The sequence below is a fragment of the Schistocerca serialis genome, chromosome 3 (assembly GCF_023864345.2).
Source record: "Schistocerca serialis cubense isolate TAMUIC-IGC-003099 chromosome 3, iqSchSeri2.2, whole genome shotgun sequence".
Classification (NCBI taxonomy): Eukaryota; Metazoa; Arthropoda; class Insecta; order Orthoptera; family Acrididae; genus Schistocerca; species Schistocerca serialis.
The window spans coordinates 529812050-529837061 of NC_064640.1; the positions used below are offsets into that span (position 1 = coordinate 529812050).

The 25012-nt window shown below is 40.8% G+C and overlaps 1 protein-coding gene across 1 annotated transcript in view; it reads right to left on the reverse strand.

Moving 5' to 3' along the window:
• The window catches only part of LOC126470982 (uncharacterized), a 74437-nt gene extending 49631 nt beyond the window's left edge, over positions 1-24806 (reverse strand). The window contains exon 1 of the mRNA XM_050099027.1: positions 24795-24806. The gene's annotated coding sequence lies outside the window, so the exon portion shown is untranslated. The remainder of the gene's footprint in view (positions 1-24794) is intronic.
• Positions 24807-25012: the final 206 nt, after the last annotated feature.

The window sequence follows — 25012 nt, forward strand, 5'->3', positions numbered from 1 at the left end:
TCAGTCACGAAATCTTTTCTTAGTCTGCATGACCTTTGTTTGAATCCATATGCAGAACGAGACGGTTCGTCGTGTCATTTGAAGTTCATACATATTCTCAACTAGCTGCTCGTGAATAACTTAAATTTTTAATGTCATTTTGTGTTAAATAATAAATACGGTATGTTACTTTGAAGAGAAAATCATGAATACGACGAAGTTACTACGTGCATTACCTATCTGGCGTAATAATGAGAGTGGTAACGTTTCAGGTATGTCATTTATTGTAATAAGTGTGAGCTTACAAGCCTTAAGGACAGTCTTTTCTGTGACAAGGTGTTCCCTGATATTTGCAATATCGTAGTATTACTTTACAGCTTGAGTTATTGCGATACAGAGTAGTGGTTTCTGGTGGTGACTTGTTGGAACCATTTTCAATAGTCAAACGACTGTACCAAGGAGCGATTAGAGGACCGGCTAGACAGCTGCGTTATGTGGGTTGCATGCGAATCAGGCGAAATGCAATTCAGGTCGTTCGGATACTTTTGAGCGTGACTGTACATCTGTTGTTCCTATTTTGGCATTCACCATCGTCTGTAGTTCATCGTATATTCCTTTAATATCATTTGTCTTACATGTGTATAGGCCATATCCTTGGCAATTATTTACACTACTGGCCATTAAAATTGCTACACCAGGAAGAATTGCAGATGATAAACGTGTACTCATTGGACAAATATATTATACTAGAACTGACATGTGATTACATTTTCACGCAATTTGGGTGCATAGATCCTGAGAAATCAGTACCCAGAACAACCACCTCTGGCCGTAATAACGGCCTTGATACACCTGCGCATTATGTCAAACAGAGCTTGGGTGGCATGTACAGGTACAGCTGCCCATGCAGCTTCAACACGGTACCACAGTTCATCAAGAGTAGTGACTGGCGTATTGTGACGGGCCAGTTGCTCGGCCACCATTGACCAGACGTTTTCAATTGGTGAGAGATCTGGAGAATGTGCTAGCCAGGGCAGCAGTCGAACATTTTCTGTATCCAGAAAGGCCCGCACAGGACCTGCAACATGCGGTCGTGCATTATCCTGCTGAAATGTACGGTTTCGCAGGGATCGAATGAAGAGTAGAGCCACGGGTCGTATCACATCTGAAATGTAACGTCCACTGTTCAAAGTGCCGTCAATGCGAACAAGAGGTGACGGAGGCGTGTAACCAATGGCACCCCATACCATCACGCCAGGTGATACGCCAGTATGGCGATGACGAATTCACGCTTCCAATGTGCGTTGACCGCGATGTCGCCAAACACGGATGCGACCATCATGATGCTGTAAAAAGAACCTGGATTCATCCGAAAAAAATGACGTTTTGTCATTCGTGCACCCAGGTTCGTCGTTGAGTACACCATCGAAGGCGCTCCTGTCTGTGATGCAGCGTCAAGGGTAACCGCAGCCATGGTCTCCGAGCTGATAGGCCATGCTGCTGCAAACGTCGTCTAACTGTTCGTGCAGATGGTTGTTGTCTTGCAAACGTCCCCATCTGTTGATTCAGGGATCGAGACGTGGCTGCACAATCTGTTACAGCCATGCGGATAAGATGCCTGTCATCTCGACTGCTAGTGATACGAGGCCATTGGCATCGAGCACGGCGTTCCGTATTACCCTCCTGAACCCACAGATTCCATATTCTGCTAACAGTCATTGGATCTCGACCAACGCGAGCAGCAATGTCGCGATACGATAAACCGCAATCGCTATAAGCTACAATCCGGCCTTTATCATTGTCGGAAACGTGATGGTGCGCATTTCTGCTCCTTACACAAGGCATCACAACAACGTTTCACCAGGCAACGCCGGTCAATTGCTGTTTGTGTATTAGAAATCAGTGGGAAACTTTCCTCGTGACAGCACGTTGTAGGTGTCGCCACCGGCGCCAACCTTGTGTGAATGCTCTGAGAAGCTAACCATTTGCATATCACAGCATCTTCTTCCTGTCGGTTAAATTTCGCGTCTGTAGAACGTCATATTCGTGGTGTAGCAATTTTAATGGCCAGTAGGGTATTTGCGTCAAACACCCATTCCCGTTTTCGGTCGCGGCGGAAGGTCAAGGTCGATCGATCGCCGTTTACCGTCTGGGAGGCGGGGTGCTGCCGCTCCCATCTGCCACTTCTACAACGTGAACGAAATTTTTCCATGTTCTGTTATGGGCATAATTGGTGGCGGCGTATCGCTGATTTTGGTTTATGTCACCCCCATAACCTTTGTTTTTATAATTGTTATTTATGCGTGGGTGTTCATTACTGTTCCTATACTCTTGTGTATTATCGCCGGGACTGCGCCAGTTATTCCAACTATTACAGTTATTTCTTGACGGCGAGCCCCGGTACCCTGAATTGTAATTTCTACTATTTCTCTCTTGGAAACCGCTACTTTGCGATTTCCGAATCCTCCATTATCGTAATATCACTGCGGCGCCGCATATCGATGCGAACCGCACTGCTCGTTGTCGTACTGATTTCTGCTATTGCTGCCGTTCTTGTTGTTATTACCTTTACCACGATTATTAACTTCTCATTTTTCGGCAGACGCGGCTGGTTTCTGTTACACTCATTTGTGTTTTGACTGTGCTCGTAAACGAGGTCAATTGAATCCACGACCATGAGAAAGTATTCCATGTCATAAGTTGGCACAGTTAGCAGTTCCTTAAGAATATTAATCGGCAAACGACGCTTTAACATTCTCAAAACATTGACATGTGATACAGAATTGCTACAGTGCCTCATCTCTCAATAGGTGGGACTATACCAGGCACGGCCTACATCTCAACAGGAAAGGGAAGGGTAAACTGGCTGGGGTAATAGCAGGAAATTTAAGGGGGGGGGGGGGGGAGGCACTGCCATGAATGGTAAAATACCAGTGGTTACAGGTGTTGGAGCAGCACCTTTTTTAGGATAGGTAAGCCAGAAAGATGTCAAGTTCTACCAGAGGTCAGGATTGAAACAAATCTTCAGTTTAGGAAAGAAATTAAACAGCAGAATTTTAGCACATTGGATCACCAATCACAGCTGTCAATTATAAATTTTCTACAATCAACAGAAATTTTATCTCCACCAAGTTGTATCTCAGTCCTAGGTAATTTCATTGATGAATTAAAGTCACCCAACCCAGTTGGCATAATCTGCCTCTCTGAACACCATGTGACCACTGGTATAGGAACTAGGCCTAAGCACAACGAGAAACTCAGACAGGAGAGTACTGCAAATGTTAGAATAAGGAAAGGTTCCCATAAAAGTATAATTAAACATTATGTAAGTATATTTCATCAAAATATTGGGCGTTTAAAGAATAACATAGATGAGCTTCTGGTTTGTTTAAAAGATTTAGAAGCTGAGGATGAAATAGATATACTATGCCTATCTGAGCATCACATGGTTACTGATATGGATAAGGTAAATGTAAGTGGATATAAGCTCTCTGCACATGTAATTAGAGAAAATATGGAGAAAGGAGGAGTTGCCATATATGTCAAAAATTATCATTGTGCGAAAGGTATAGAAACAAAAAAGTTTTGTGTAGAGAAACATATGGAAGCATGTGCCTGTGAGCTTAAATTAAATAAGGGCAAATTTATAATTGTAACTGTATATAGGTCCCCATCGGGAAATTTTCATCTATTTCTGAAAAATTTGGACTCCTTGTTGTGCTATCTGTCAGACAGGGGGAAGCAAATTATTATTTGTGGGGACTTCAATGTAGATTCTCTGAAAGAGGGTAATAGGAAAAATGACCTTGAAGTATTACTCGGTTCTTTCAATTTGGCACCCATTATTGATTTTCCTACTCAGGTGGTAAAGGATAGCAGCTCAATGATAGATAACTTCTTTATAGACCAAGATAAGTTTAACCAGATAAATGCTCAGCCTGTTGAGAATGATCTTTCTGATCATGGTGCACAGCTAGTTACAATATATGACATAGCTCCATTCAGCAGTACTAAACAGTCCTCCAAAGTAGTAGGTTCAGTCAACTATTTAACAATTACAGATTTCAGGGAAAGCCTACAGCAGTTGGACTGGGATGAGGCGTACTGTGAACCTAATGCCAATTTAAAATATAATTTATTTTATGACACTTTTGTAAATGTATTTGAAGACTGCTTCCCCAAGAAAATAGTTAAATATACTCGTAAGAAACCATGTAAGAAACCATGGCTTACTAAGGGTATAAAAATATCTTGTAACCGGAAAAGGGAAATGTATCTGACAGCAAGAAAGAGTAGTGACCCAGAAACTATCAAACATTATAAAAACTACTGTGTTATATTAAGAAAAGTTATTAAAAAATCCAGGAGTATGTGTATCATGTCTGAAATCAGCAACTCTGATAATAAGATTAAAACAATTTGGAATATTATTAAAGGAGAAACAGGTCAATCAAGAGCACAGGAAGACAGTATTACCATCAAATTGAATGAAAACTTTGCGAACAAAAAGTCAGAAGTTGAAAATATTTTTAATAATCATTTTCTAAATGTTGTGGATGTAGTAGGATCCAGGTGTTCATTAGAAGATGCTAGGCTGTTAATGGAAGAGGCCATACCTATGCAATTTGATACAATTGAAATCTCACCCACTTCTCCCTCTGAAATTAGGAAAATAATAAACTTGCTTAAAAGCAAAAACTCACATGGAATTGATGGCATTTCCAGCAAAATACTAAAAGCTTGTTCTCAACAGATAAGTAAGATTCTCAGCCACCTGTGTAATAGCTCTCTGGAACAGGGCATTTTCCCTGATGGACTGTAATATGCTATTGTTATACCTTTGCATAAAAAAGGGGATAGATCTGATGTCAACAATTACCGTCCAATCTCCCTTCTAACAGCTTTATCCAAAATTTTTGAGAAAGTAATGTATTCAAGAGTAACTTCACATATCTGTAAAAATGAAGTACTAACAAAATGTCAGGTTGGTTTCAGAAAGGTTTTTCAACAGAAAATGCCATATATGCTTTCACCAATCAAATTTTGAATGATCTGAATAACCGAACACCACCCATTGGGATTTTTTGTGATCTCTCAAAGGCTTTTGATTGTGTAAATCATGAAATTCTGCTAGACAAGCTCAAGTATTGTGGCATGACTGGAACAGTGCACAAATGGTTTAATTCGTACCTAACTGGAAGAGTGCAGAAAGTTGAAATAAGCAGTTCTCATAATATGCAAAGATCGGCACATTCCTCAAACTGGGGAACTATCAAGAATGGGGTTCCACAAGGGTCGGTCTTGGGTCCTTTGTTGTTCTTAATATATATTAATGACTTGCTATTTTATATTCATGAAGACGCAAAGTTAGTTCTCTTTGCTGATGATACAAGTATGGTAATCACACCTGACAAACAAGAATTAACTGATGAAATTGTCAATAATGTCTTTCAGAAAATTACTAAGTGGTTCCTTGTAAACGGACTCTCAATGAATTTTGATAAGACACAGTACATACAGTTCTGTACAGTAAATGGTATGACGCCATTAATAAATATAGACCTTAATCAGAAGCATATAGCTAAGGTAGAATATTCAAAATTTTTAGCTGTGTCCATTGATGAGAGATTAAATTGGAAGAAACACATTGATGATCTGCTGAAACGTTTGAGTTCAGCTACTTATGCAACAAGGGTCATTGCAAAATTTGGTGATAAACATCTTAGTAAATTAGCTTACTACGCCTACTTTCACTCATTGCTTGAGTATGGCATCATATTTTGGGGTAATTCATCACTGAGGAATAAAGTATTTATTGCACAAAAGCGTGTAATCAGAATAATAGCTGGAGTCCACCCAAGATCATCCTGCAGACATTTATTTAAGGATCTAGGGATATTCACAGTAGCTTCTCAGTATATATACTCTCTTATGAAATTTGTTATTAACAACCAAAACCAATTCAAAAGTAATAGCAGTGTGCATAACTACAATACTAGGAGAAAAGATGGTCTTCACTATTCAAGATTAAATCTAACTTTGGCACAGAAAGGCGTGAATTATATTGCCACTAAAGTCTTTGGTCACTTACCAAATAGTATCAAAAGTCTGACAGATAACCAACAAGTATTTAAGAAGAAATTAAAAGAATTTCTGAATGGCAACTCGTTCTACTCCATAGATGAATTTTTAGATATAAATTAAGAAAAAAAGAAAAAAAAACCAAACAAAAATATTTAAAAAATTAAAAAAAAACAAAAAATAAAAAAGTTGTTATATTAACTTAATTATGTTGTTAAATTAACTTAATTATGTCATGTATTGGAAAATTTGACTCGTTCCACATCATTACGAAATATCGTATTCATGATCCACGGAACTAGTATTAATGTAATCTAATCTAAGTATTTTTCGAAACAGCGGCGCAGTCCGCCTTACTTTACGTTATATGGCTGTGGGTCAAAACCTTCCATTTGTAGTTTTTCCTGAAATCCCTGCTACCAGTATTTCTCTAGGAAGACCTGCTCAAATTCTTCATACGTTCGACAATGATCTGCCTCTTCGGCTGGCCACAACCGCAAATTTCCTTGTATGAAACCGACTTCGAAATGGACCTTTTGCTTGTCATACCAGTGCCGAGGTAAAACATTTCTAAAAGCTCTCACAAAGACAACGGGTTTAGTTTTCTTTGTTTCTTGTGAGGAGACTGGAAATTGTCTATGTTTTTTTTAGTTCCTCGTCTTTTATGATTGAATCTAACAGGACCTCTGTTGCAGCGCGCCGCTTCCTTTTTCATCTTGCGTACACGTCTTTGGAAACATTTAGCAAGATGTTATTACAACTCGCACACTGCAAGTGCGTGCGGACAACGCGGATGGGCCATATGCTTGCAGGACTCTACTTACTTGTCCGTTTACCCACGTAATGAGTTTATCCAAGGATGGTAGTAAATGATAGTCGGCGAAGTTGAGTAGCAGCAACCACTTTTCATGGAAGCACACCTGTAATTATGAATCTGGTACATACAACATAAATGTTGAAGTGGTATTCCAACTCAGCGGATGATTTAAAGGAGGAAGTCACACGGGGGCTACTGGATAGCAACCCACTCACGGGTAAAGATACACGTTAGGTTTAGGGTACCATAGTATGATCATAGTAGACTAGCGTGGAAGGCTATAGAAGACTACATTATAAAATAATGACACTGCATGTTTAACTGGGGTTGAAGCTAACACATTCGACACTAAGCTCAGGACAAGGTCAGAACAGAAGTTTGTTTGTGAGGAAATTGTGCAAGTAAGTAGAAGGAATGATTTTCGAATGGATTTAATATTGGCCGTTTTCCATTCAAACCATAGCTTTACTGCCAGTCTTCGTATTGCATACTACGTAACATTACTGTATCGGCTCTGGATTCGAAATAAGGCTCCAGGACAGGTGTAAGTTAGAAGGGTGGGGCTGGTTGTTTCTTTGTGTGTTTGGTCTGATATACGATTGGTGGATACTAGGTAAGGCATCAAAGCTTTCACTTTGCAAATCGTAAGTAACAACAGACTCCCTCAGTGCTTTTCCAGGTTGAAGTGTATGTACTGGCACCAGCAACTAGTTTAAGTTATAGAGTGCAATGACAAATTGACAAACTATGAGGTACAAGCTGAAGACATCAGGTCAGAAGAAGAGGAACCCCCGGATGAAGACAAGACTTGGGCGCAAAATTAGCAACATAGCTTTAACATCAGCTGCATATAGGATATGAGCACTCTGAAAAGGTTCATCCTCACGACAGAGTTTTGTAATGAGAGGTTAGTCGATGTGGTAAGAAGGGAGACGTGGTGTCTCAATAATCTTGGCCGGAGAAGGCGAGACAGTGAACTGGTATTGCTGGGAAAGTTTAGCCAGAGACTACTCCCTATCAGCAAAAGAAGAAGCAAAGGATAACCTCTGCAGCTCAGCAGTATAGCAACAATTAGACAGGGGCGGACTCAAATAAACCTAGTAGCAACCGACGACAGTCGCCCTCGTATTAATTTACGACGCATATCGGCAGAACGGACGACTGTGGTCGTGCCTCTTTGGTAGCAGAAAAAATGGAGATAAAATATGTCAGACCTGTCTGTATCAGTCGTGAGAGAGATACCATGTCTGATCGCCCATTCGCTAAAAAAATAATGCATGTATGGGAGCTGTTGTGTCTGACTAATGCCAGCACATCTCAAAATGGAATCGAGGCAAACATAATTATTCTCGACAGCAGCAAATAACTGTACTATGACTCGCACTGAGGACAGGAACGAGCCGATGGTGGGCACAGTTTACGAAAATTAATCGTTCTTGCCGAAGTAAAAGGTGGCAGTTCATGCCAACATGAGGATTCAGTACGTAGCAGCACACAATTCAGGGTCCAACAGTCAAATTTCCCGTTTGTACTTTCCATTCGGGTCATAGGCGTAGTACGTTTGTACACAGTACTTGATATTGGCAATAGCCTGGTTAAGTGTGATGATTATTTCAAACGTAGATGGCCTCCAACTGCGAAGTTTGTAACATGCCTTGCTGGATGCTACAATTAGAAGTGGCGAGGAATAGAACACACTTAGGTGTGAGATGCATACTGGGAGAATAAGTGCGGGAAAGATACAATGCTACTCTAATGAAACTGTGCTAAGGTAAAAATCTACAGGGCAGAGTGAGTACTTTTATTCCTTGCTGCTGCTGCGCAGGAGCTGTAAGAAACGTGGCGACAGAGAGCGGTGCATATGGCTACGCGAAGCCTATCTGCTTACCTTGTGAATTCCAAACCTCGGTATAGAGTACATTCAGTCTGGCCTTCCGAATAGAAGCGAGCACATAGCCCCTAATCTTTTAAGAACTCACCACTAAGTGTTAAGAAGGAGATAAATGTGAATAAAAGTGTGCGATATTGTGTGTGCTGTGAAATTTAAAATTTTCCCGGCGAACTAAATATTCAAAAAGATTTCGGGCTCGCAACCGGTCGTCGTTAGCTTCCATCCACGATATTTCGACTGGACAACTGCCAGCCATCCTCACATGCTGGCAGTTGTCCAGTCGAAATATCGTGGATGGAAGCTAACGACGACCGGCTGCAAGCCCGAAATCTTTTTGAATATTGTGTGTGCTATTGTGATGTCCTCGCATCATGTGTGTGAGTAAAATACATGATGGATGCTCACCGATTTCAGGTGAATATCATATAAACAAAATAACATACGTATCGTAAAGCCGAGGCAGCTAAAGCAAATCAGATGGGAACTCTAGAATACTTTGGAATGTTCGACCGATTACAGTACTGACATCAGGGATATTTCACGAAGTTTTGGATGAAGTCACAAAATTAAAAACATCTCAGCATGACAAACGTGCCGATACTTTCAGAGAGGCGACAACAAATATGCATGCACTCCAGTTGCAAAATTAACTGTTGGGATGCAAGAGCTCTTATGTGAATGTATGGAATAGTACCAATCAATATAACTGCAAATAAGGTTGTTGACTAGGATCGCAAAATTGAAAGGAATGGTGTGCAAACTTCTGACTAAAAGATAGAGCTAGGTTTCGTTCACAGTTTCACCGACAACGGTCGTCAGACAACGTCGCCAGACGTTGCCCGATAACCTCACAGTGCGTCCGATCTCATTCGTCAGTTTTTGTCTGGGTCGTCCAGGTTAGGTTAGAATCTGTTCTATGTATGAAGTAGGTTAGAGCTTAACGTCCAATGGTGGGATGGATACCATGACGGCTCTGCGCTTGGAAACGAGTGCTACAATGTGGCGTTTCCTATTAAAAGTTACCGAATGAGCTACGTCTGTCTCGAAAAGAACATATCGAGTACTGTACACTCTCTCTTCAGTTATTGGAATTGCCAGACAAGTATTACGAAATGCCCATTTTTAACGAAAATATGTATTTTCAATGATTCACCTCGCTAAGGATTTCTACAAAACACGTTGTTCAGCGTATGTTTTATTATGCTACAGTGGCGACTTCGGTGTATAAAGGTTTAGCCAATGAGGTTATGAGCACATAGTAGTTCATTTACACGGTGAAAGCAGATGTTTCTATTATATGATGAATGGACAAAATTTGTGTGTGCGTAAGCAAGTATTATTGAATTAATGAAAGGTAGATTTGTGGTTTCACAGCAGCTCACTTTATTCTAAAAACGGTGAATATTAATGCAGTACTAGCAATTGGTATAATTAGATTCTAGTACTATAAACTTCACTGCTCTTTGAACACTTGTGCAGTGGATTTGAGAAAAGACGAGCAAGTGGCGACAGTATTATTTCAGATTCAGTGTAGCTTTTAATCAAGAAAATCAGCTATATTACAGCGTCTTTTAGGGCGCATGCACGAAAAATACCTTCAAAATTCGGTATGGAATAAATTGAAGATCTCGTAGTATTTGGGGTGCAAGAGTGAAAATATTTACGTTAAAATCGGAATCTAGGGCATTGTAAATAGCATTCAATATATCATGTAAAAACCTTGAAACTCTACTTTTTAAATTGCGGTATAGACCAAATCATTGGAAAGATGTAATCGCCAGACGTCAAATATTAAAGTGTCACTTGTAGTTTTACCTGAGCCAGAACTGCATCTTTAATGTGAGTATCGGATTTTTTAAGAAAGCTCAAATCATGCATCTGAAAGCACTCGAGATCTGATTTGGTGAATTAATTTGAAGTTTGAGTACATACACCAAATAGCTGCTTACAAAAAGCTATCTTTATTTACGACAGACTGGACAGACTGTTTCGGCTTAATCGCCGCTTTCAAGTACCTTTAAAGCCACAAATATTCAAGTAGCCTTACGAACCAATAACAACCTTTCAATAAAATTACGTACCACCACCACTACAACATCGAAATATGATAACCCAGGCATATATAAAACCACATGTGGCAGCTGTAATAGCCTGTACATTGACCAAACAGGGAGAAATTTTAACGTGAGATATAAAGAAGACACTAGAGAGAGTGAATATAATCAGTCGAGCTTCTTTCTACATTTGAAAAAAAAAAAAAAAATTACACTGCTGATACGATCGAAAATGCGCTGCAGATTCTGCACAAATACCAAAAGATTTTGCGATGAACATTCTTGAGGAATTAGAAATTTATATGGACACGAGAAAATACCCACAAAAAGTATTAAACGAACATACAGAATTCAGACCCAAGTACTACCTCAAAAATTTTATTGAACTTTTAGAACACGAAAATGGATAAATCGGAAGTAACATATGCAACAACCAAAGCTAATCGTAACAAATTTTAGTTGATAAAGTAATATCGCTGTTCATCTGCACAGTCTTTGTAAACATTTAGCGTCGTAAGAGTGGAACTGTCAAATTGCTGTCACATCGTAACTAGCATTTAATTTCAACATCTTGTCACCATTTACGATCTAAATCGTTATCAGACATATATTACGCTGCTGGCCCTAAAGAAGAAAAATTATTTGAAGTTGTGCAGACATACGTCAGTCAACCTTAAATGACTGTTATTCTACATACGTGTGAAACAGAAACAAAAAGTCTGGAGTAAGTGGAAACATATGTAAACCACATTTGCAAACCACTTCACATAACAGTATAACAAGCCTACTGGCATAAAAACGCCTGTAAGCAGTAACAATATTATGTAGACGGCTAAAGTCCACCTAACGCAACCCAAATATATCAACCACAGTAACGTCAATAATAAGGTACACCATCCCTGCCACTTGAACAAATTATTTTTCAAGGTCATAATCAACATCTAAAATTTTCAATAAGGATTTTGCTTGTTGTGGTTTCCAATAAACATGCGATTTCAGTCTATAGACTCCGAACTATATCCCGATTATATTTTTCAGCTTCAGGAAGTACAAACTACTCCTTTGACTAAATTTATCAGTTCTCACAGTCCATGTTTCGTGCCGTGTCGGCCATTATGACCGAAAAAACTAACTGATTTGAATTTCGCCGATTGTCGTCCGGAATATTGTGACCGCGCACGTAGTTGCGTACTCTTATGAAAAGATCGGCCGTCTTCGGAAGATGTCGGTCGTCGGTGGAGTCCACCGATGTCGGTGCCACTGTGATCGCAGCCTTAGCTGACGAGAATAACCGACGGTGTAAGCAGACGTCTACACCGGAAGTGGACTTGTGGCAATAAATTTAACATTCAGTTAACAGAGGCGGTTTCGCCGGTTAACTCAGACATAACATCTCTGCCGATACCTCTATGTATGTATCTACTAAAAACCGTAGTGCAGCCCGCACTAACTCCGTGCACCTGTTAGTACTGGTGCAATCGCGATCGTCGTGTAAGGCAACTCGTGGGTAGAAAATAAGTGCAGTAGCGCCAGTAGTTAACACATGTACATCTTAGACGTAATAATGAGAAATGTTTCAATGTGTGAAGGGCGTATGCTTGCGTGGATATAATGGTATAATTTGTAGTTTATGTTTACAATACAAATGTCATATGGCTGTGTATGTACTGCGCTCGTGCAGTGGAGCGGACAGTGGATGCGTCCGCTTCTCTATGCGAAATAAGTTGTGGGTTGTCCGTATTATCCACCTTTATTAACTACTAGCGGATGATCTGCGCCACAACGGCAATTGTTAGTGAACAGCTATCCCGGAGTGGATTTCTCTCGCAGTATAGGCGCAAACAGTGCGTAGTTGAAATACCACATAACACCGCCCACTTTAAAGTGCGTTCCAATGCCAAACTAATCGCTCCATTTTACTTTCAAGAGCAGTCAACAGTCCTGCTTATGAACAGTCAATACTGTAAAGCAGGGGTTCACAACAAACATGCTCCAGGAGTAATCCGTAAACAGCAGGGCGCGATCAAGGACAAGGCGAGCAAGATAGCACCACTGCCTGCACAGAGCGTTTGTAGAGGGAAGTCGCTAAAACTAGCGGATTTTATGAACTTTTAACGGGCAAAATTGTGGCTTTAGCGGAAAAAAATTTAAATGACTTTTTAGGCAGTCAAGACTAAGTTACCTTTTAAATCTTTTGCATATGAGTCGGTCTTAAAACTCAGTCACTTTCGGCTATGGACCACCGCTACACCCTCAGTGTTGTGCTAATTTTCTCTTCCTAATTAATATCAACACTCCTTTACTTCCCTAAATCCCCTTGTGGGGAGGAAAAATAAAAGATTACTCTATAGAGAAAAACTCTACGCATGCATATTGTACCGCAAAATACTTTTACACCGCCGGCCGGAGTGGCCGAGCGGTTCTAGGCACTTCAGTCTGGAACCGCGCGAACGCTACGGTCGCAGGTTCCAATCCTGCCTCGGGCATAGATGTGTATGACGTCCTTAGGTTAGTTAGGTTTAAGTAGTTCTAAGTTCTAGGGGACTGATGACCTCAGAAGCTAAGTCCCATAGCGCTCAGAGCCATTTTGAACTTTTACACCACCAGTATCCGCTAGAGAGTTTATACTCGCATAATGTAGTCAATTGCGATTCAGAACGCTTCCTTGCTATAATGAACTTTCTTACGACCTGCTAATTTTAACAATTTTCTTGGAAACTTATACACGGATATCTTAATTATGTACAAAAAGATCCACATATTCCTTAATCGAGTACAAAAATGCACAGCTGTGTTTACTTTTCTTTTTTAATGAAAATGAAGTATGAAACCAAATACTAGTATATGATGATAAAGAGATTTTTGCCAGTCTCGTTAACTGTCAAAGTTCTGATGCGAAACGAGTAAATAGAAAATGTAAATATTTTCTCGCAAGCCTAAAAGTGTAAGTACGTTAAAGTGGGCATTTTTTTAAATTCCTATAATAATTATTCACATTCCTCACAGCACTCTTTGGAAATCGAAAAAGTGATGGTTTTCAACGCTGCTGCAATTTATAGTGCCATAATAAGTCCGAAATACGACCGCATTTTTATTTTGACTGTGCTTTTGCACTTCATTTACAAAACGCACAATCGTTTCGCAGCGTTTATACAGAACAGAGAACAGCCGCTTGGCGGCACTGCAGTAGCGAACCTGCAGAAAAACTTCGTGACTCAACAATGAGTGAGAACAAGAATACTGTATTGGAACTGGACTGTTTGGAATGTCATATTCATTTTAGTTGTATCGATGTGTTGCGGTGTTGTTAGTTCTTTCAGTTGTTTGCAAATTATCGCTTTTGATTGTGCAACGATAGTAATTGTGTGGAAATAACGCAGTTGTAAAAAAAATCATGGAAGTGCCGCCTAAAAGAAAGATCTACAGCCAGAGTTATAGAAAAGAGTGGGAAAACTGCATGGAGTTCGAACAATGGTTGAAGCCTGTGCCAGGGAACTCAACTAAAGCCTATTATAGCTATTGTCAGTCCGAAATGTATGCAAAAATTAACGATTTGAAAAAGCATCTGGAAACGAAAAAACATAGAGCAAAATATGAACTAATTCCTCAAAATAAGCAACTGACATTTTATGCAGTACTAGTGAAAACGTGTAATTTATGTGCAAGAGGTGAGTGTACGTTAGCGTTGTAAATTGCTGAACATAGCTCTATTTCCAACATTGATCACTTGACTGACGTGTGTAAAAAAATGCTTTAAGGATTCGAAATCAATAAACGACATGAAATTACATAGAACCAAATGTACGTAGCTAATAAATTATATTCTAGCACCTCATTTCAAAAAGGAACTTTTAAGTGACATAGGTGACCAAAAATATAGTTTATTATTAGATGAATCAACAGATGTAAGCATCAGGAAATATCTCGGGATCGTCGTAAGATATTTCAGTTTAAATAAAAAAAAGTAGTGTCTGCGTTTTTAGCTTTGCAGCCCCTGGAGAGTTCTGATGCTGTTGGAATGGTATCGGCACTTTTACAGTGTTTAAAAGCTGAGGGCCTCAAACTACAAAATTTAATTGCAGTAGGAACCGATAATGCAGCTGTTATGACTGGTTCCAGCCACAGCGTGTATACAATTCTGAAAACGCGACACAATCTTCCACATATCATTTTGATACCTTGTGTATGTCACTCATTACATACAAAATTGTTAAGGCTTTCGTGGCCACTTGTTGACAAACTGCCTATTGGCTTCTGTCTCGGGTTCTTCGGTCGACGTTCATATAATGATTTTTCTGACGTTTCGCCAGCACGAGTGGCTGGCATTGTCAAAGCTTCACCCTCCATTCCAGTTCACCACCGGCAATGGAGGGTGAAGCTTTGACAATACCAGCCACTCGTGCTGGCGAAACGTCAGAAAAATAATTATATGAACGTCGGCCGAAGAACCCGAGACAGAGCCAATAGGCAGTTTGTCACTCATTACAGTTGGCAGTAACGCACGCAACAGAAATCACTTTGCCATGAAACATAGAGTTTCTGGTCTGTGAAACCTACACCTGGTTCTCCCACTCGTTAAAGCACCAAATTGAGAATAAAAATATTTTTCAGCTAATTAATTGCGGTGATGCACCGTTAAAAATACTGAAAGCGTGTGACAGACGATGAATATCTATCGAACCGGCTATAGCAAGAATTTTATCCCAGTGGGATGAATTAAAATTGCATTTTAAGACTACTAAAGATCGATGTTACACATCGGAGATGCTTTATAATACGTACTCAGATGAACAGAATCGACTCTATGTGTACTTTTTGAAAACAATTCTTGGTGAGGTGCAACAGACAATCAAAATCTTTGAGAGTGAAAAAGCAAATCCCGTAAAACTGTTAAGTTGTTTGATGGCTTTGCTACGTTCAATCTGCCAAAGAATTCTGTTGCCGACGGCAGCAACAACCGACCAAGACAACGTAGATCCCAAAATAAGAGATCACCTTAATCCCGTCCCCTACCTCGGATATCTTTTTGAGTCACATGTGCAGAAGATTTCAGTAAATCATAATGTTAGTATTGCAGGAATAAAAAAACGGTGTATTGATTTTAACGTAAAGTTAGGAGAAGAAATCCAAAAAAGACTTCCAGCCAGCTACAAAGCTTTAGAAAAAATAACACTCTTGAGTGAGGAAGAAACTTTAAAACAATCAAAAGACACGTCATTAACTAATCTTGTAAATGAAATGGGATACCCTGACAAAAAAGTTGACGAAATCGTGCAGCAGTGGCAAACTATTCACTTTGTTGACTGGAATCTGCTAAACGGGGACACTATTAGCTTTTGGGCTAAAGTAGCCGAATATAAAAATGCGATTGGAATAAACACCTTCAAGGATTTAAGTGATTTCGCTATTGCTGTTCTGTCTTTACCACATTCAAACGCCGAAGTAGAAAGGGTGTTTAGCTCCATGAATATTGTGAAAAATAAGCTTCGGAACAGACTTTCTGAACAAACTGTAAATTCTCTTCTTCTCAACAGAAACCAACTCAAAATTAAACACATGAGTTGCTCGACTTATGATCTCCCAGATGTTATTAACCAAGTCGGCAAACTAAGACCAAGAGAAACTGGACAGGCTTCAACATCTTCTTCAGTTAAAGCAATTGATGATCCTGGAGACTTCTTACATGATTTTGAAATTTAGGTAAAAGCATTCAGCTAATAATTATATTTTCTTTCATGAAAGTACAGTGTAATATATACGTCGTGACATGTTGCATCAAAAGTCGAATCGAAGTTACACATCATTGCGAACAACTTCTGCTATGGGACCAGCCGTGAAATCGCAAAAAATGAGCTATTCCATATATTTTTTGAGTGGGATTGGTCTTTTTGTGTGAAACAGCCGATTTTTTCCGCGATTTCAGGGTTTGTCTCATAATAAAAGTTGGAGTTATCAGTAGCTACATTACTTGGGCTTTAATTGTAACACGTTTAAAATGTCACAGTGTATGTATTTTATTTTATTAGTAATCCCATGTGCATAGTAACAACTACTGACTTTTAATAGCTAAAAGCATACTTTTCATTTTGTCTTTTCAGATCAGAAGCTTGAGACACAAATAATTTCGATTGAGTGGAACATTTAATGGCTTCGTTTACAAATTTAATGTTTTTCAGATTTTTCTAACTGTGCATATGTTAGACTAATTTTTTTGTTGAAAATAATAAACTTTCTGTACCATTTATCAATAAATTAACGTGATTTGTAGTGTTTCATACCAAGTTTCTAAAATATCGCTGGAATAAAAGCAAAATACGACCATTAAAAATATGTTGTAGGTGTTGTAGTACATTATTGTCTGGCAATACTAAAGAGCTGAAAATAAATATAATAATCCCCCGCCGCCGACATATCTTTGCCCTGAAGAAAGTATAGCGACATCTAGCGGATTTTTAGTGACCGTTATTCTACATATCTAGCGGATTTTTTAACACCGGCTAGCGACTTTACATGTTATGCAACGGCAACTCTGGTAGAGGGGGAAGCCGAGGGGGGAGTCGACTGGGGCACAGATCAATTGCCGTCGCATGTTTCGTCAGTCACGCTGCATCGAAATCACGACGGTAAATGAAATATTATTACTACAAATGAAACAAATAAACAAAAATGATCATGTGTCACATGATTTCATTAACGTACGAGCATACTTCTACATTTTTCTTAATTTACTTTGTGAGCTGTTACACAAAAATGAAGTCAGTGATGTGTGGGATTCTCTGTTCTCTTGCACTGTTCCACCTTAACAATTGCTTCAACGTCCGGGGAAACTGCTCTTGCGCGTTGAGGACGCAACGTGCAGTTTCGATTACTATCAAACAGCGAGTTTCTTAGGCACGTCTTATTACCTTTCATTGCAGAGAACAATTGTTCACAAACATACGTGGAAAAGAACATTGATATTTGTGAAAACGAGGAAATCTGTCCTGAGGGACGTGTCTATAGAATTACAAGGTGTACTGACATTTGTCTTTTTATTCCCTGCTCAACTACAGGTCAATAATTTCTACCTGTAGTTCAGAATGAATCTCTTCAATATTCTCAGAATACGAAGAGGAGAACAAATCAAGATTACTTTCTAATACCATCAAATCCTGAAAACGTCAGCCAGATTCTTCCTTAAGGGATACTAAAATATGTGGATAACTCTGAAAGTCCTTGTTAACAACAGCATCTTGCACGGGCGATAGTTTAGGAAAATGAGCTTCGTTTCCTTTTTCCAGCTTTCATTTTGAGTACCTGTCGTTTTGAGGATAACGGTAATATTTCTCGCACAGGGGATTGAGATGCGAAGTCATTGTCGGTGTTACACACGACCAACTCGCCATTGCTGCTGTTAGGTGGCATCGCTGTCAGAACGTATTTCACAGTTGGCGCTTCTCCTGTGTGGCCGCGACCGGACGGTGCGCCTGTTTCCTTCACTCCCCACAACGTCTGAGCTGCTCTGCTCACAAGAGCGTGAGCAGGCGCGAGTGCTCACGCTCAAATTCTGCGAGTTCTTAAGATATGCCGTAAAGGATGTAGCGTTACGGTAGCGAAACAAAGCAGGCCAAAACTATCCACGAAAACACATTGTCGTAAGTCGCGTCACACCATGTTCATTGTTGTTACGAGTGGTGCCAAGATATATAGGGCGTACATAAAGTCCGGGAAAACTTTCAATTATTTATTTTATTGCACATGACCCAAACATTGTATAGATATCATACATATGTCATATTGAAGAGAAATCCTGAAAGTTTTTTTATGGATACCGCCACAGCGTAGTTTGGTAATTTGGCGGTAGTCAGCGCTAGTCGCAAACATGGCGAGTTCGTGTGCAGAGCGAGCTTTCTGTGTTTCTGTGTGTTGCAGTTCGTCAAAAACAAGTGTGCTACAGCTATTCAACCGATGTTATCCAGAATTCATTGAATTTGAGCGTTACTCCCCGAAGGTAAATGTTTTTTATGCCTTGTCACGTCGAGAACTGTAGGGGCCATTCTTCTTCGCCGAGAGCACTGTCACTGGATATTCCCTTTGATATGGTTTTAGTCTGTCAAAGTGAGCTATCACAGGTTGATGTGGTAGTTATATTTCTGCATTGATGGGAGAAGTCAAACATATGATCTGATAGCGACCTTCAAAAGGTGGAGTAAACCTCTTAGTCTTTTCTTTCTTAATAGTAGGATTGTGCAGTAATACTCAATCACCTGGCTGAAACAGAGACTGCATTATTCCTTTGTTCTTTGTCTGCAGTTGTTTGGTTGTAGCATTAACGTTGTTATGTCGTACTTGATGCCAGATTGTTTTGGGTCTGTGTGCTAAATTCCTCACTTCTTTTGGGTGTACAAGTGGCAGTAATTTATCTATTTCCAAGGGGGAGCTCGTAGGACGACCTTAAACTATGTCGTATTGGGTACGCCATGTAGACTCATTAATTATGCTGTTATAAGCTGATTGGTTGAATGCAATGTATCTGTCCTAATAAGAATGTCTTCAGTGTACATAATAGGATAACATTCAAGTGATAGTTTTATGAACTCGATCACTGGCCATTAGCCTTGGGATAGATGGGTGGTCCTCCACTTCCTCCAATGAGGACATAAAAGTTCTCTGATCGGCAAAGATAGCATCAGGACTGCCTAACGAAAATACCAGGTGATTTAGAAATGCTTTCGTCACAGTTTCTGCCATCATATCGGCAATCAGCACTACTGCAATATATCTGGAAAAGTGATCAGTTATTGACTGAATATACCTATTTTCCTGCTGTATTTGTGAAAACGATTCCATGATAACGCATGCTACGGTTTCAAATGGTCGGAATGCTACTGGTAAGATATGTGAAAGAATTTGTGACAGCGATGGCTGTGACCTCTGAGCACAAGGCGAACAACCGCTCAAGATTGGCATCAGGTTCCCTTCACCAATGAGTCTCGCGTATGCCTTCAACCAGACAATCGTCAGACACGTGTTTCGAGGCAACCCGGTCAGGTTGAACGCCCTAGACACACTGTCCAGCGAGTGCAGCAAGGTGGAGGTTCCCTGCTGTTTTGGGGTGGCATTATGCGGGGCCGACGTACACCGCTGGTGCCCATGGATGGCGCCGTAACGGCTGTATGATACGTGAATGCCATCCTCCGACTGATAGTGCAAATATATCGGCAGCATATTTGCGAGGCATTCGTCTTCATGGACGACAATTCGCGCCCTATCTTGCACATCTTGTGAATGACTTCCTTCGGGATAACGACATCCCTCGACTAGAGTGGCTAGCATGTTCTCCAGACATGAACCCTATCGAACATGCCTGGGATAGATTGAAAAGGGCTGTTTATGGATGACGTGACCCACCAACCACTCTGAGGGATCTACGCCGAATCACTGTTCCGGAACTCTCTGAACCGAGGTGATGCAAAACTGTTTTTGATGAGTGTACTTATCAACGTCATGGAGCCAGCCTGCCCCCACCAGGAGGAGATGGCAGTGTAGGTGTTCATAACGAATTTGACACTAAGGCAAGCTTGAATACTGCTATCGCACTGAGCAATGATTCACGTCTGGAGTGACTTCGTATCACCAACCAGTTTCCAAGAAGAGTTTTGCTGTACAATATACCGTCTTCATGACACAAGATCAGGCACATTGTTGGCAGTCTAGATGTGCTTCCTGAGCGTCTTTTAATTCTGTTATTAGCGCTTCATTTGCTTGCACTGCTCAAACCTTTCTGCTGAGGACATCTGCATTCTGGTGGAGTTTTCTCGGCTTATGACTTACTTCATTATAATTCTCTGCTAGTTTTAAAGCCGAACATGTCATTCGGCTACTGGGGGTCTTTTGAATTCAAAAGTCTCAACAGGGCAGCATGGTCAGTTATCATGGCAAAGTTCCTGCCATGTAAATAATATTTGAAGTAGTAGTAGTAATATTTGAGGCAGTTAACACCAAACATTAAAACCAACAACTCTTTTTCTGTGGTACTATAATTAAGTTCCTGCCATGTAAATAATATTTGACATAGTGGTAGAAGAAGTAGTAATATTTGAGGAAGTTAACACCAAATATTAAAGCCAGCAACTCTTTTTTATGTGGTACTGTAATTAATTTTAGCTTTGTTGAGCTGGCAAGAGGCATAATCAATAAATTATTCTTTGCCACTGTGATCTTGGCTTAATACAACACTTATGGCAAAGTCCAAGGCATCGCACAAAAGTATAAATGGGTTTCCAAAGTCAGGATATACTAATAGTGGCGAACTTGACAATACTTCTTTAACTTTTTGCATAACTGTTTCGCATTCTGCAGTACATTTAAAAGTTATTACTTTCTTAAGTTATCTGGTTAAGGACTTAGTCACAGTAGCATAATCTTTTACGAATCGCCCGTATTAATGTGATCATCCCAAGTAAGTTTGTAGTTCTCCTAACTTTATTAAACTGGAAAATTATTGACAGCTTCCACTAATTGCAGATCCGGCTTTACCCCATTGGAGCTAATAATGTGTCCCAAGTACTGAATTGGTGACTCTTCAAACGAGTTCTTTTCCAACTTTAAACTTTGACGAGCATTCTGGAACCTTACCAACACATTTCTCAGTATTTTTATATGTTCTCTGATAGTTCGAGAGAACGCTTTATAAGTGTCTAAATAGACCAATCAGGTCATGGGTTTCAGATCTCTTAACAACAAATCAGCAAATATTTGGCATGTAGCAGGTGCATCTTTTAAGCCAAAAAGCATCTGCAAGACTGGTACAAGCCATAAGTTTTGATAAAAGCTTAGAGCAGTCCTGAGAAGCTATGGGAACCCGATGATAGCCTGAGTACATATATCAATGGCAGTGAAAAACTTACAGTTCCATAATCTGTCCGACATTTCGTCAATACGTGGCAAAGCGTAGGTGCGAGGAGTTGTAACTTCATTTACTGCTCTCATGTCTGCACGTAAGTGATAGGTCTTCTAACCGTTAATGGATCTCTTCAGGACGACTGCAACTGGATTTGATCTGGTGTTGGCTAATGGTTGAATAATCCCTGCATCAAGCTGTTGCTGTATTGTTTCTTCCTCAACAGACTGTAACTGATATCAGCAACTATTGCCTCTCTCCAAATAACCATGAATATTACTCTAAGGCTATGAACAGCAAACTTTGCGCAGAGAAATGGGTTAGCTTTAGCCACCCTCGTGTTTCATTCTTTTCTCATCCAACAAATTAGATTCATGATATTACCGGACAGTTTCTTCCATAATAGCAACTTTATATACAGAAGAATGCATCATTATCCATGGGAATGTATAATGATTGCTGAGGCTCCTGTATTTCTTTTTTATTCCAATATACGTGGCTAGATCATTTCTTTAGTACTTAGCTGGAAATGCTATGTTGTGACCGAGAGTTTCCCGTTAACTGCAGCGTCAGGCAAGGAGAGTTCGGCGGGCAGACTCTGGGGGAACACAGACCCACCCTACGCCCGTATGGAGTGTGGAAAGGAGGCCCTCAGCCCATTCACTGTGGCCGAAGGTGGTACAGGCTTTGAAGGATTAGCAATGCTGGTAGTGGGCTGCGCCTGAGGGGCTGTAAGTTCATTGACAGCACTTAGATCTCACGGTCGTGGTGAATATGAATACGGAGTCTCTCCGAAAGGCCCTTGGCCACCCATCTAGTTCCGAGCGCCTAGAGAGGATAGCATCTCACTGTAGCGTGTGAGACACAGAACTTCTCCGTCAGCAAGGCTTTGTGTCATGCCACTGGGCCGCTGGCTCCACGATCGTAGACACTGCTTGCAGAAAATTTGCAGAAAGTTTAGGCAGCACGACTTTTCGTTGGTTGGTATTCGCAACTTTTGGGGACAGTTTTAGAATATGGCCGCTGGAACGTTTTTAGAAGATTTACGATTGGATGAATTAGAGATACGGTCACAAGTTGGCTTAAAATGCAGTTTTGGCAGGTTCACGCCATGAGGGAGAGGAGAGCACAAGTTTCTGGGGATCTGGGCGATATTCTATGAAGAAGCAGTTTCCCGATTTAGGCCGAGTCTTTTGTGTTGGGATCTTTTACATTCTGTACAGAAACGCCTCTTGAGCTGTTGACAGGATTGACCGCAGAGCAGATGGGACACCGCATGCCATATACGGCGGCCTGTAACCTTGCCCTACCTCGTTTGATACATTTTGTGTAAATGCCGTAGCGCTGTGGCGAGTATGGAACTCGGGCATGAAGATAGACACGTTTTTACAGTTCAATTAATTCTTCTCTTTCAAGCTGACATCTTGGCCATGACTTTGCTCTTTGGGGTTCTTATTCTTTATACTCACTAACCTACCGATGCAATCTACGTCTACATCAATACCAACAACTTAATTTCGCATTCAGTCAGGAAACATGCGCATATTCTTTGCCGTTTCAGTTTTATCTTGTTTGAACTCTTCTCATTCTTTTCCCAGTGATCCAGTATTATTACAATTTTGAGATGAGTACTTACACTCATGTTCTCCAAGTCAGGTATTTGTTTCAATGTTTGATTATTACTTGAAATACGTAATCAATAAATGTACATGCTTCAGAATTCTTGTCTCATTCAAAAATGGGTTAAATGGCTCTGAGCACTAGGGGACTTAACTTCTAAGGTCATCAGTCCCCTAGAACTTGGAACTACTTAAACCTAACTAACCTAGAGACATCACTCACATCCATGCCCGAGGCAGGATTCGAACCTGCGACCGTAGCGGTCGCGCGGTTGCAGACTGTAGCGCCTAGAACCAGTCGGCCACCCCGGCCGGCCTTGTCTCATTCCAGTAGTCGATAGTCCCCATGACTACTCAGTAATTTAATACTGTTTATCAGGGCCTAAAGCTACGGTTCACATGTCAGGGCCCTCCTTCGTTTCGTGTCCTTGCACACAGAACATTTCCATACATCTGGACCGTAGTGGGGGATTTGCAAGCTAAGGCGGGATACTCGGTGCATTTCAGTGGCAAACCGGTTCGGTGAAACCTACCCGGCCGGCCGGTGTGGCCGTGCGGTTAAAGGCACTACAGTCTGGAACCGCGTGCCCGCTACGGTCGCAGGTTCGAATCCTGCCTCGGGCATGGATGTGTGTGATGTCCTTAGGTTAGTTAGGTTTAAGCAGTTCTAAGTTCTAGGGGACTGATGACCACAGATGTTAAGTCCCATAGTGTGAAAGGGTCCTGTAGCCACCTTTCATTGCCAACTCTCGTAGTGGTCAAGTCGGCAAAGAGGTTTCCGCTACTTGTGAGGAATCCACCTGCGTTAGGTTGGTGGTGGAAATGGCATCCTGGGGTTTTCCGGTCCACGCGGAGCGTGGAAGAGGCTGGAGAAGCGGGAGGCAGTCTGCCGCCGGTACGGGAAGCGTACACAGCTGTGCTCCAGTCGAAGAAGGGTGAGTTGGACTGACCGCGTGGTGCGTTGTCACATAGAGAGGGGAGCTTTTAGCTTTTGGTTTCGAATTTCGTCTTATAAAGATTTACTTGCTGGGTTGCAGCAGGGAATGCAAGGCTTTTGTAGACTTTCAGTTTGATTCCCAATGCGGTCTTGACTTTGATCCGTGAGAGGAACGCAGCACAAATGAGTTGCATATGTTGAAGTGCCCTCGGTTCAGTGTGAATGTTTATGTGCCTACAACTGTGTGTGTATGCTTCTAATCTTTTCCGGATCTTGGTAATTTTTGTGTATTTGTGGATTTTCTTTGTCTCATGTGATTAAAATTTGGCCCCGGTCCATAGAAGTTGTCTCCGCGGACCGAGTGGGCACGCGAGTCTGTTATGAAACGTATAGTATTTCACAAGCAATTGTACATAGTTAGCATGCAACAGCAGTCTATAGATGCACTACATCTATGTTTTAAGGAATAAATAATTTTGCCTTCAATCTTATCTTGTGTACCGATGTTACGTCGCCGTTACCTTCGCCATTTACCTTGTAGTTTTCCTTGTTGGCCCACCTATAGCGTTTCCATGTGCACAGGTGTAGTGATTAGTGTCCCTTTTTTTATCTGAAACAAATGCTCTGGAATAGATCGTGTTTTCACGAATCTTGCTGCAGGCTGCACTTACGCATGGTGTTCACGCCCTCTTTACTCAATATTTGTTTTGTGGCGGTGTTCGTAGCGACAAACAATTCGCTGTAGAAACGGC